Source organism: Thunnus thynnus, chromosome 23 (assembly GCF_963924715.1).
Source record: "Thunnus thynnus chromosome 23, fThuThy2.1, whole genome shotgun sequence".
NCBI classification, from domain to species: Eukaryota; Metazoa; Chordata; class Actinopteri; order Scombriformes; family Scombridae; genus Thunnus; species Thunnus thynnus.
This window is the reverse complement of record NC_089539.1, coordinates 4641222-4651741: the sequence shown is the minus strand read 5'-3', so window position 1 is coordinate 4651741 and position 10520 is coordinate 4641222. Positions and strand designations below refer to the sequence as shown.

Here is a 10520-nt window from a genome sequence, read left to right as displayed (position 1 = left end):
ACAGAGTGAGATCTCTGTGTGTCTCGTGTCTCTCTGGCTGTTGATGACGACAGCAGACCGTCTGTCTGACGTGTAGTAGTCACGCGGCTCCGCGCGCCTCCTGCACCCTGCTGGCCTGTCACACGTGCCAAAACGAAACAAAACATAATTTATCAAATGTCTTCGCGATGCTGTTTTTGAACATATAAATGAATAACAACTAGAAAAAGGTCTCGGCCTCTCCATTTATGTTGCCTTTCATTCACATTCCTCGAGACAAAGATTAACAAGCACGTGGTGATGACGAAGTATTTAACGCTTGTTTCTTATTCACTCGTTAATGGTTTTATATCTGCTGAGAATAAAGGTTGGTTTGTTTAAAAAAAAAACTTCATTAACGTCATTTGTAATTAAATATTAATAAATACCACCACATCAAACACCTGTTACATTTCTATGATGATATTGATATTGATTGTTCTTCCGGTGTTATAATAATCTTCATGTGGCCTCTGTCACAGTAACATGAAACATTATTTAAAAGCATAAAAACTATGCAAGAAGGGGGAAAGAGAGCGTGCATTTTACATATTGTATGTTATTTAGTGTGGTATGACTCGTGTTAACACACACTATTTGATGCATTATGCAATCTGTCTTCCTGTATTAACATGTGTTTCCAGTAGAGGGCAGCAACAGTCAAAGAGTTGAGATTTTAGAGTTAAATTATAAACTAAACGATATATTTGAGGTGTTTTTCACGCTGGTGTGGTAATATGAGAAATAAAATGAAACATTTTTTGCATCAGTGTGATCATAAAGACACTGGGTACATCATGGCCTGTTAAATTTAATTCATCAGTAATAGTCAATTAGTAACACAGCTACAACTTTTCATCAGACTGCAGGACCTGTTAGATTAAAAAAAAAAAAAAAAGTATGATTCATTCAAAACAAATTCATGTAATGTAATATGGCGGCTTCAGTTTTAGCCAGACTCATTCCAGGAGACACTGTGTTGCCATAATATTTGTTGTTTAGATTCTGTGTCTCACAGTGATATGTCACATGCTTCACATGAGGCATAAAAATACAATAAAACGCATAAAACAAGACACTGAGAGGGAAAATAAAATAAAACTAAATGACATAAATGAAATCATAACAAAGTACGTTACAGTAATACATAGCGTCATATTTAACTAATGATGTAAAAATGCAGTGTGGAAAATAAATACACTTTGAGTTCCTAATTTAGATTTGAAAGTTGCTGAAGTTAGGGCACATTTAAACTGACCACTGCCCACAACCTTCCTGCATGCCTGATGACCCCTTAGAGGAGATCAGTTGATCATAAGAGCACAATCTGACCCTTCCTTGCAATCTTTTAATCGTGTTTTCCATTGACTACGAAAAGAGTGATGTAGAAAAAAATTCAACTGCTACTGTACCTGTTCTCATCTTGGTCAACAGGTCAAAAGGGAATGAATGCAGACTGTTTGCTGGAGGGTGTCAGTGACCTCAGTTTCAGTGATAAGCCTCCTACAGTCTTGTTAAACTTTGCTAAACACTTCAACCAACTTTGCCTTGTGCTCTGCAGAAGCTCTGGCTTCCAGCTGCTGTGCAGCTGCCTCAGCTCATGTATTACACTGACTGTATGCTGTATGACTGTGAGAAAGGACAAAAACAAACATTGATGCATATCAAAAAAAATAGCATCACACTGAAAAAGTGTCACTATGAGAGCTTCAGTCAGTATGTTATCTTTATTAGCCTCCTGCTGGTGGCCTGTAGGAACTGCAACAACATGGAGGTTTGTATGTAATCTGATTGCTACAGTAATTAATGACTTTATTAATGGTTAATAAATCACATAAATTACTAGTGCGTGCATGGATTTTAGTTGACATGGCCTGCAGCACTTTTTAGCAGGTAAGTGGTCAAACAGTCCATGAGAGGGATCTTCCTGATGAACTACAGCTAAAAAGACAAAGTAAATTTTCTGCCGGAGGAGGATTTTCCACAACCTGGCAACCTAAAAAGGGCTCTTATTAATGGCTTATACACTATAACTAAGCTGTATTAACCATTAATAAAGCCAAATAATTACAGTTTAGAAAGTGGTACCATCTTATTCAAGTTTCTGGTATTGTTGTCTGTGGCAGCTAGATGGCAGAGCTTTCTGGGTATTGTGGGTGTGTAGAAACTGCTGTGGACACTGAGTACAGAACAATGTACAGTTTAATGAGTTCACAACATGTGAAGTAATCGTTGAGTCATTGATGTTGATTTCCTGTAGATATTTAACAGTGTTGTTTGTTTTGGGGAGCAGTAAAAACACTATTTATTGCTCCTTTGGTTGTTATTATCACGGATCTTATCGACCTTCTGATTGATCAGATTGTCACCACAACAAACACATACAGCGTCTTAGTTATGCTTGTTTATTCTTTAATTTCTGACTCTTTTTTTCATATTTCCTTACATCACAGCATGTCAGCTGATCTTGTCTTTACCTCTCTTGGGCTGTTTCCAGTTCAAATTCAAATTCAAATAAACTTTATTGGCATGGCAGATCAGAAACCTATATTGCCAAAGCAGAACAGAAAATTATAAACACTGACAGATGATTAGTAATAATCCTGTATAACTATTTCCTTCTCCCTCCAGATAGAAGGGTTGGTGTTAAAGAATAGTGTGATAATGGATTTTAAGACTATGGCAGGGCACAAAATCATAATCACAGTAGAAACACAACTATAAAGATGTAAACAGCAGTCGAGGAGAAAAGTTACATCTTGTCTCTTTAATAAGCATGAATTTCTCCAGAGATATGTTTCTGCAGGAGGGACCTCCTACACACCACCACCTTATATCCCGCTGCAATGTGTGCATTGTCCACAGCACAGAGGGGGGAGGACTCTTCCTGTTTCTTGTCCTTGCTTTGAGTTTTTCAATAGCCTCATTGCATTGTCATCCTTGCTAAGTGATACAGCAGACATGCTCAAAAATGCACGAGAAATACTAATATAATAATAATTGCCAAGGTGCATTACAGCTACAGCATCAGAGCAGTGTCTGCATTGAAATCATTAGGGGTTTTTTTTCCTCTTAGCAAATATCTATGTTTCTTTTGTCTGAAATGATCATTAAAGACTGCAGGTACTGTTTCAGGAAAGGTGCTGCATGCTTCCGAAATATTCTAAAAATGTCTGCTTTTCAGAAATTCTACCTATTTTGAATTGTGATGTTGTCGTTGTTGTTGTTGTAGCAATTCCCTTTATCTAAGACGAATTTCTCCTGAGCGAGACAATAAATGTGACCTTGACCTTGCTTAGCCCAAACAAGAGCATGTATACAGTATGTCCTTAAATTAAAGTTTGTATGGTTTTTAAATTGTATACACTATATATCATATTGCCATATAAATATACACAAGATTCTTTCTTTGAAATGTGACACACAGGTGCTCACACATACTGTAGCACTGTGCTAATTGCACTATCAATGGCAAAATTAGGTGTGTGTGTGATACATTTTTTCTCATTCACTAGCTGTCTATGTGGGATTTTTACCGTGTTCATGATATTCATGCAGGTAGTGTTAATGTCAGGATTAAGCTGTTAGGCAAGGGATTAAATATAGAGTCTATAGAATCTACAAAACTTTATGAATATCTGAAAGAACTCTACCTAAAGTATAAAAACATGTGGATGTGGGACTGTGTTTGTGTATGTCTGTATATATGTGTTCATGAAACTTCCATCCAATCAGTGGCACTTCCTTTGTAGCAGCCTTGTGACACAGGAAACTCCAGCTAGCAGTAGAATCCTTCTACCAAGGTTAACAAGACACCAAATGAACACATTTTACATTTCAATATTTATGTTAACAAGAAAAGATTGTTTTGATTCCACTAAATTCCTGTATGATGTTTTACAATGTACTCTCAACAATCAAAGCTCACAACCATGTGTCTTTGATACAATGAAAAATGACTATGCCTCTCTCTCATCAGTTTTCATTCATAACCAAAAGATTACTAATCTTGGAATCCATCAGCTATCGTCTGACGACAATTTAGCCTCTGGGGGCAACAGCCAATGTTTCGGGGCTTCCAGTGTGGCCAGCAGATATCCGGGCATAGACTTCCTTTTCTGGCGCCGGTCATTGTTTACAGTCCGATTAGCAACTTGAGAAGCAAGAATGGAGTTGGAGTTGGAGTTGAGAAACGATGTCTACAACCAGATTGTTTCACAGGTAGCCAGTTTACACTCAGTTAACAGTTTAAAACCAAACAAACATCGAGACCTTTTGTTGGTATTTTAGGTCCAGACAACAGCCAATCAGCCAATGTGTCCAGCCTGTCTCGTTCCCCACACGGACTGTTTACCGGCATGCAACCAAAGCATGTTCCTGTAGAAATCCCCAGAACGGAAACGGAAACCAGAACGCTTCTGATCCCAAAATCTTGTCCCCTGGCTACAGATTCTGCATTCATATGCAGGTATCTGTTTATAGAGATTAAGACATTACAGCAACATATGCCAACTGAAACTTTCCAGTTTAAAGACACATTGAAAGAAAAAAAAATCCCCAGTTCTAATCCCATGAGATCCTTGTTATATGCCATATATATATAAAAAAAATTTAAAAAAATGTGTGCGGAGCCCAACAGTCCTCTTGAGCTCCATATCGCACCATATTTGTTAAACCACCCACCTTTTCAGTGGTACAATCAAATCTGGAGGATCTGTAATTGCACAATGTCCACATATTCCTGACCAGCTCACTGAGAATTACATCACATACAGAAGTTAACTCTCATTCACTGTGACTTTAAAGGTGCCTTGTGGAGTTTTCTTACAAACAAACAAAAGTTATGTTTACATTCGGTTAATCACCAAAAAGCGTGTGTGTGTATCCTTGAGGTCTAACAAACATGTTAAGTGTGTTTCCGTCTATATAAAACACTTGTAAAGCCATTTTTCAAAGTATTTTAAACCCACTAGAAACTGCTCCATAGTGCTACTAGAGGACAAAAACTCCACAGGGTACCTTTAATTGTACAACTCAAACACAGCATTTCAAATTTACATACTAACTTTACGTTGTTCCAACATATTTATTCATAACCATCCTTCAATCACTGCAAATGTTCTTGTTCGGCACACACATAGTGATTACATAATGTCTCGAGGTTGACAATATCTTTTTCATGATATGATTTTATGGTTCGGTGCTATCAACTATTGTTACAAAATAATGATGAGACTATAAAATGTGACTCTCTCACCACGAGTCACATGTTTCAAAGCTCATTGTAAAATAAAGTGGTTGGTTTTGTTATCTAAAAATGGTAGCGCAATCAACCTTCAAGATTTCAGAAAGGAAATTTCCATCATGGAAATCTGAGAACATGTTCCAACCTATTATTTTTGGATATGTGTTTTAATGATTATCATAGAGAAAAATTTGATCCCTTCATCTACCCAAGTGACCCGAGGGTTTACTTCCTGCCAAGCCATTTTACTACAGATCTTTGTAAATCCACTTATAAAAAAATGGAGATTTGTCATTTCTACACTCAGTTTTCTCAAATTTCTGCCGCAGGAAATAGATCGGAACACAGTACCGACACATGGCTGGTTGTATTTTGAGTAAGAGACATTACTGGAAAAACTCTGTCTGCCAGCAATATGTAAAATTAGCAGCTAAATGCAACAAGTTCATGTCTTCTCTCTGGGTGCCTCCAAATTTACTTTGGAAGAAGGAGGAAATCACAAAAAGAAAAAAGGTTTATAAGACAGATTATGGGAACATGGGAAGATTGGTGATGTGGCAGAAATAAGCTTACTCAACATGACTACATGAAGGAGGAACTAGTGATTAAAATATGTTCCAGGAACAAATATCAAAAGCTGCAAATTTTCCCGTTTTTTTGGCCCAGTTGCTGTGTAATGAAAGCATCCTTTCTGCCCTTCGTTATATCAAATAAATGTCAAAATGACTTCAGTATCTTAACTAACATCTTAAAAATGCCTCCCAGACATGTTTTAAAACATATAAAATAGTCTGCTTTGAATTAAATCTACTCTTTGTTCCTCAGTGAAAAGTCCAGAATCTATGAATATACAAATACTGGACACAAGATCTTAAAGGGACAGTTCACCCCAAAATCAAAAATTCGTTTTTCCTCTTAACTGTAGTGCTACTTTTTACAACTAGATTGTTTTGGTGTGAGTTGCCGGGCTTTGGAGATATCAGCCATAGAGATGTCTGCCTTCTCTCAAATACAATACAACTGGATGGCACACAAGATAATCCACAGACCTTGTTGTGAGCAGTTTCATGTAGACACTATTTACTCTCTGCCAAACTACATCTGCCAACTGTCTCTCCTCGCAGAGGGAAGCGTGCAACTACTTATGGTTGGCAGGTGTAGTTCAGTAGAAAGAAAATAGTTTCTACATTAAACTGCTCACAACAAGGTCTGTGGATTATCTTGAGTAACCAGATCACGACTTCTGGAAAGAGACATTTCTGTTGAGTTTTTCAAATGTTTTTTTTTTGTTTTGATTTGTTTTTTAGCACTACAAGCCAAGTGCCCTCCAGTTCCATTGTATTCTATGGCTGATATCTCCAAAACTCAGCAACTCACACCAAAACAAACTAGATGGATAAAAAGTACTACAGGTAAGAGGAAAAACATGTACTTTTGATTTTAGAGTCAACTTTCTCTTTAAGACATAAATGAGACACATGGTCTTATTTCACTGTAAAGTTCATTCTCAGTGTACTGTATGTACACCGGAGGCATCAGGTTTCCACATCACCATATCATTGGTTTATTGATGCATCTGCCCAGCCAACAGCTGATTAGTAACATCCAATCATATTCGCACAAGTGTTTATGACAGATTTTGTGAACTGTTAGCTCACCATTATTCTGCTGATTGTCTACAACTGCTGCAATTTCCTCCACCACACCCAACCCTTATGTCATTGAAGATATGGCATTGTTCTCTTGGTATATCTGATGCTTTATATTTAAGAGTGCTGCTCAGTCTGCCAGAGCTCCCTCAAACAGCAGAGCCTTTTACACCAAATCTAACTGTATAATCATTTGTTATAAATGGCCTTTTCCTTGACACAAATGTCTTTGACTGAAGTAGACAGTTTCAGTGATTTGAATGCCGTCTCTCTATTATCATGCTTGTTGCTTGTCATTTTACTTTCTTTAATGACAAAATCATGAAAGGTCTCATTTTCACTTAACTTGATTGTTTGATGTTGAATGAAATTAAGTAAATGAAAAGTCTCAAACTGCAACTTGAGAGTGAAGAAATGCTACAATGTGTACACCATGAGAGACATTTTGAGTCGGACACAAGTCTTCACTATTGCATAGATCAAATGTTGAAAACAATATGAAAACCTTGAGTGAAAGATGTTATTCATAAAACCAGTTGCATCACTTCTGATTGGAAGTGCCAAATGTCACAAGGTTGCTAGGACAAGCGCTGATTTTCGTCCACTCACAGGCAATTCATTCCCCGACTTTGCTTACAACTTTGTTATCTTTTTTTTTCCAGAAAAGATTTTCCATGAGAGGATGTATTGACCTTGGCACATTTAAACATCCGAGTATCATTTATCAAGACCTTTATAAGTGCCATAAACATGAGCTCATGATCAAGACAATCAGTGGCATCTACTTCAAACTGATATGCTTAGTTAGTATTTTACTACATTTCCAGTAAACCCTTTCTAATTTTGCTCTATCTTGCACCCCTCTGAGTTCATCTTTTAACTTTACTTATTGATTTTCATTCATCAGTCTTTCTGAATCTGAAGATTTGAGGTGGTAGAGGAGTGCCCTCTTAAAAATAACTATTAATAATTACATAGAAATAATAACTCGGCTATAAGCACAATGTGAATGTGGTAGTGATTTAATGAAAATGTGGCATCTTTAATCAGGTCAGTGGCTTCTGCAGCAATGAAATAAAACTGTAGAACTTTATTTTTAACATCAATCCATCTCTTTTACGTCAAACCCCATCTTCTGGCACAAGAGCAATATTTATTTCCTTCAGCAAATGTAGACCAACACTTGTAAGAGTTTATGTAGAGAGTTTGGAGAGGAACAGAAGAATAAACATGCAACAAAATTCATCTCCGGCTGAGGATTGCTCAGTGCTCACCATGTGGCTGTGGTTAATGTGAGGCATAAACACTTTGTTTCCTCCTCCTGACGCGCCACCGGACGTCTGAAAACACCACTGCTCACGCGGAGGGAGACAGAAACCCACTGACGTTATCTTTTGGTTTGGGTTAAGAGTTATCTTTAGCAGTGAATGATAACTAGAGGAAACTAAAACTTACTTGATAAGAGTCTGCAAATCATATCCTAGGTGCCAGGGTGGGAAAAAAACTCAAAAAAAAGGTTGATAAAATGTTTTAATTACTGTTTGTTTCGAAATAACAATAATGTATATAATGTAACAGTAGTTCTTTGCAAAATTAAAGACATGTTTGAGTGCAGGGAAATTGCATGTGTCTGAACTTATTTTGTGAACCACTTTTGAACAGAGCAAGCTAGCTGTTTCCCCCCTGTTTTCCAGTCTTTACGCTAAGCTTGTCATGATCCTGTGTCTCCTTTACCTGCTGCCACTCTCCCAGCGGCTCTCTCCCTCTCTCTCTCCCTGTGTGTGTGTCTGATTGTGTGAGTGGAGACAGGTGCTGGAGTCAGAGCAGAGCCACACCAGCTGCAACTCATCTCAGTAATCAAGCCCTCTACAAATACTCTGCCCTGCCACTTCCACTTTGCCAGATCGTAGCATCTACATCAGTCAGTATACGCTTCGAGCCATTTTTCATGCAACCTTTCCTGTTGTTGCCTGTTTTTTTTCCCCTCCTGGACTAACCCTGTCTCCTGTTTCCCTGCGGTCCTGTCTGCTCAGGTTCCAGCACCTGTCCCCAGTCCTTCATTTCTTCTCGTCAACCCTGTTTCCCTGCCCTGGATTCCAGCTCCTCCCAGCTACCAGCCCAAGCCTCGATCCCGTTTTCCCAGCTTCCAGCCCAAGCCTCAGCCAAAGCTCAAGCCCCGGTTTCCCAGTTACCAGTCCAAGCTTCTACAGGCCTGCATTTCCTTTCCACCCAGCCTTCTAAATAAATACATTGTTTCTATCATATCCCTGTTTCCTCGCCTTGAGTGTCTGCACTTGGGTTCACCTGCTCCGCCCCACACAACAAAGCTAAGCTAAGCTAATTGTCTCCAGGCTCCAGCTTCATATTTAGCACACAGACATGAGTGTTTTCAATCTTCTCATCTAATTCTCGGCAAGAAAGCGAATAAACATTCATCCCGAAATGTCGGACTATAGGACTGCACAAAAAACATTGTCAATGTAAGTTTCTGAAGCTATTTTGTGAACATTGCAAATGGTATCCTGATGTTAACCCTTATATATATATTTTTTATTTCGTTAAGTTTTACAACTATACTTTTGATTGTATGCTAACACTTTGGCGTACAGCATATCTAACTATTTAGACTTACTATATTGCCAGAAGCTAACATTTGCTCTCTGTCAGGATAAAAGCCTGCTATGATTATTTAACTTTGCATTAATTTTTGTGTAGTGGACAGAATTGGAAATTTAGGTTAAATGATACAAGCTTCAAACAAGGACACAAAACCTTACATTTTTATTCATTTAATTTATTTTTAAAAATATGTTTTCTTTGTTTTAATATTTAAGTCTGGACATGATTCGCAAACAGATACAGTATTGAAATAGAGTCTGTTTCTTCAACTGCATGACTCATTTCTTGCCTTCAATTCACTTTGAAACTGATCATGGTTATATAAATTTTCCAGACAGTCGAATCAGCACTGAGTTCATAAAAGGAGGGTTCACGTTGGTGTCTGAAAGACGGAACTGTCAATCATCTACTGTGTAGGCTACTAGAAAGGACTGACTCATCTGTGTTGCTGCCAGACATTAAACATACTATTAACTGTGAGATAGCTTTAAAACACCTATGTGACTCTCTTGATGCTAGAAAATCTTGAGACTTTTTTAGCATGCATCTATCACAAAAGTAACTGCTATAAAGCTGTATCAAGAATATACTGAGTGCGTAATTGAAAGCTGCCGAAGCCATATCAAGATAATGAACTTTGACATTTGTGTGACATGTCACAGTAGGAAAAGCATAGGGGTAAATAGTAAAATCAATTGAATTCCATTTAGCTGCTTCAGTTTTAGGGTCTTGGTATTGTGCATGTAGGTTCACTGTCGCACTTTCATGGCTTACTGGGACACAAAGTCATCGTCAATGTTTTTATTAACATCTGTGCTTTTTCTACTACAACAAATGAAAATATCTGGTGTGAAAAAGGCCTGCTATCATTGTTGGGTTCATAATACAACAAACTCCAAAAAAGTCTGAGTATACCTTTAACTGCCCCAGTGTTCCCAGAATTCCCTTTAAATTTCCCCTTGAGCAGCTAAGAAGTTAGATTATGTAAC

The 10520-nt window shown here is 37.8% G+C and overlaps 1 long non-coding RNA gene across 1 annotated transcript; it reads left to right on the top strand.

Moving 5' to 3' along the window:
- The first annotated feature begins 6581 nt into the window (after positions 1-6581).
- On the top strand, positions 6582-9176 carry LOC137175841 (uncharacterized). Its single transcript, XR_010925729.1, has 3 exons — positions 6582-6675; positions 8718-8833; positions 8946-9176. It is a non-coding gene; the product is annotated as an uncharacterized lncRNA (long non-coding RNA).
- Positions 9177-10520: the final 1344 nt, after the last annotated feature.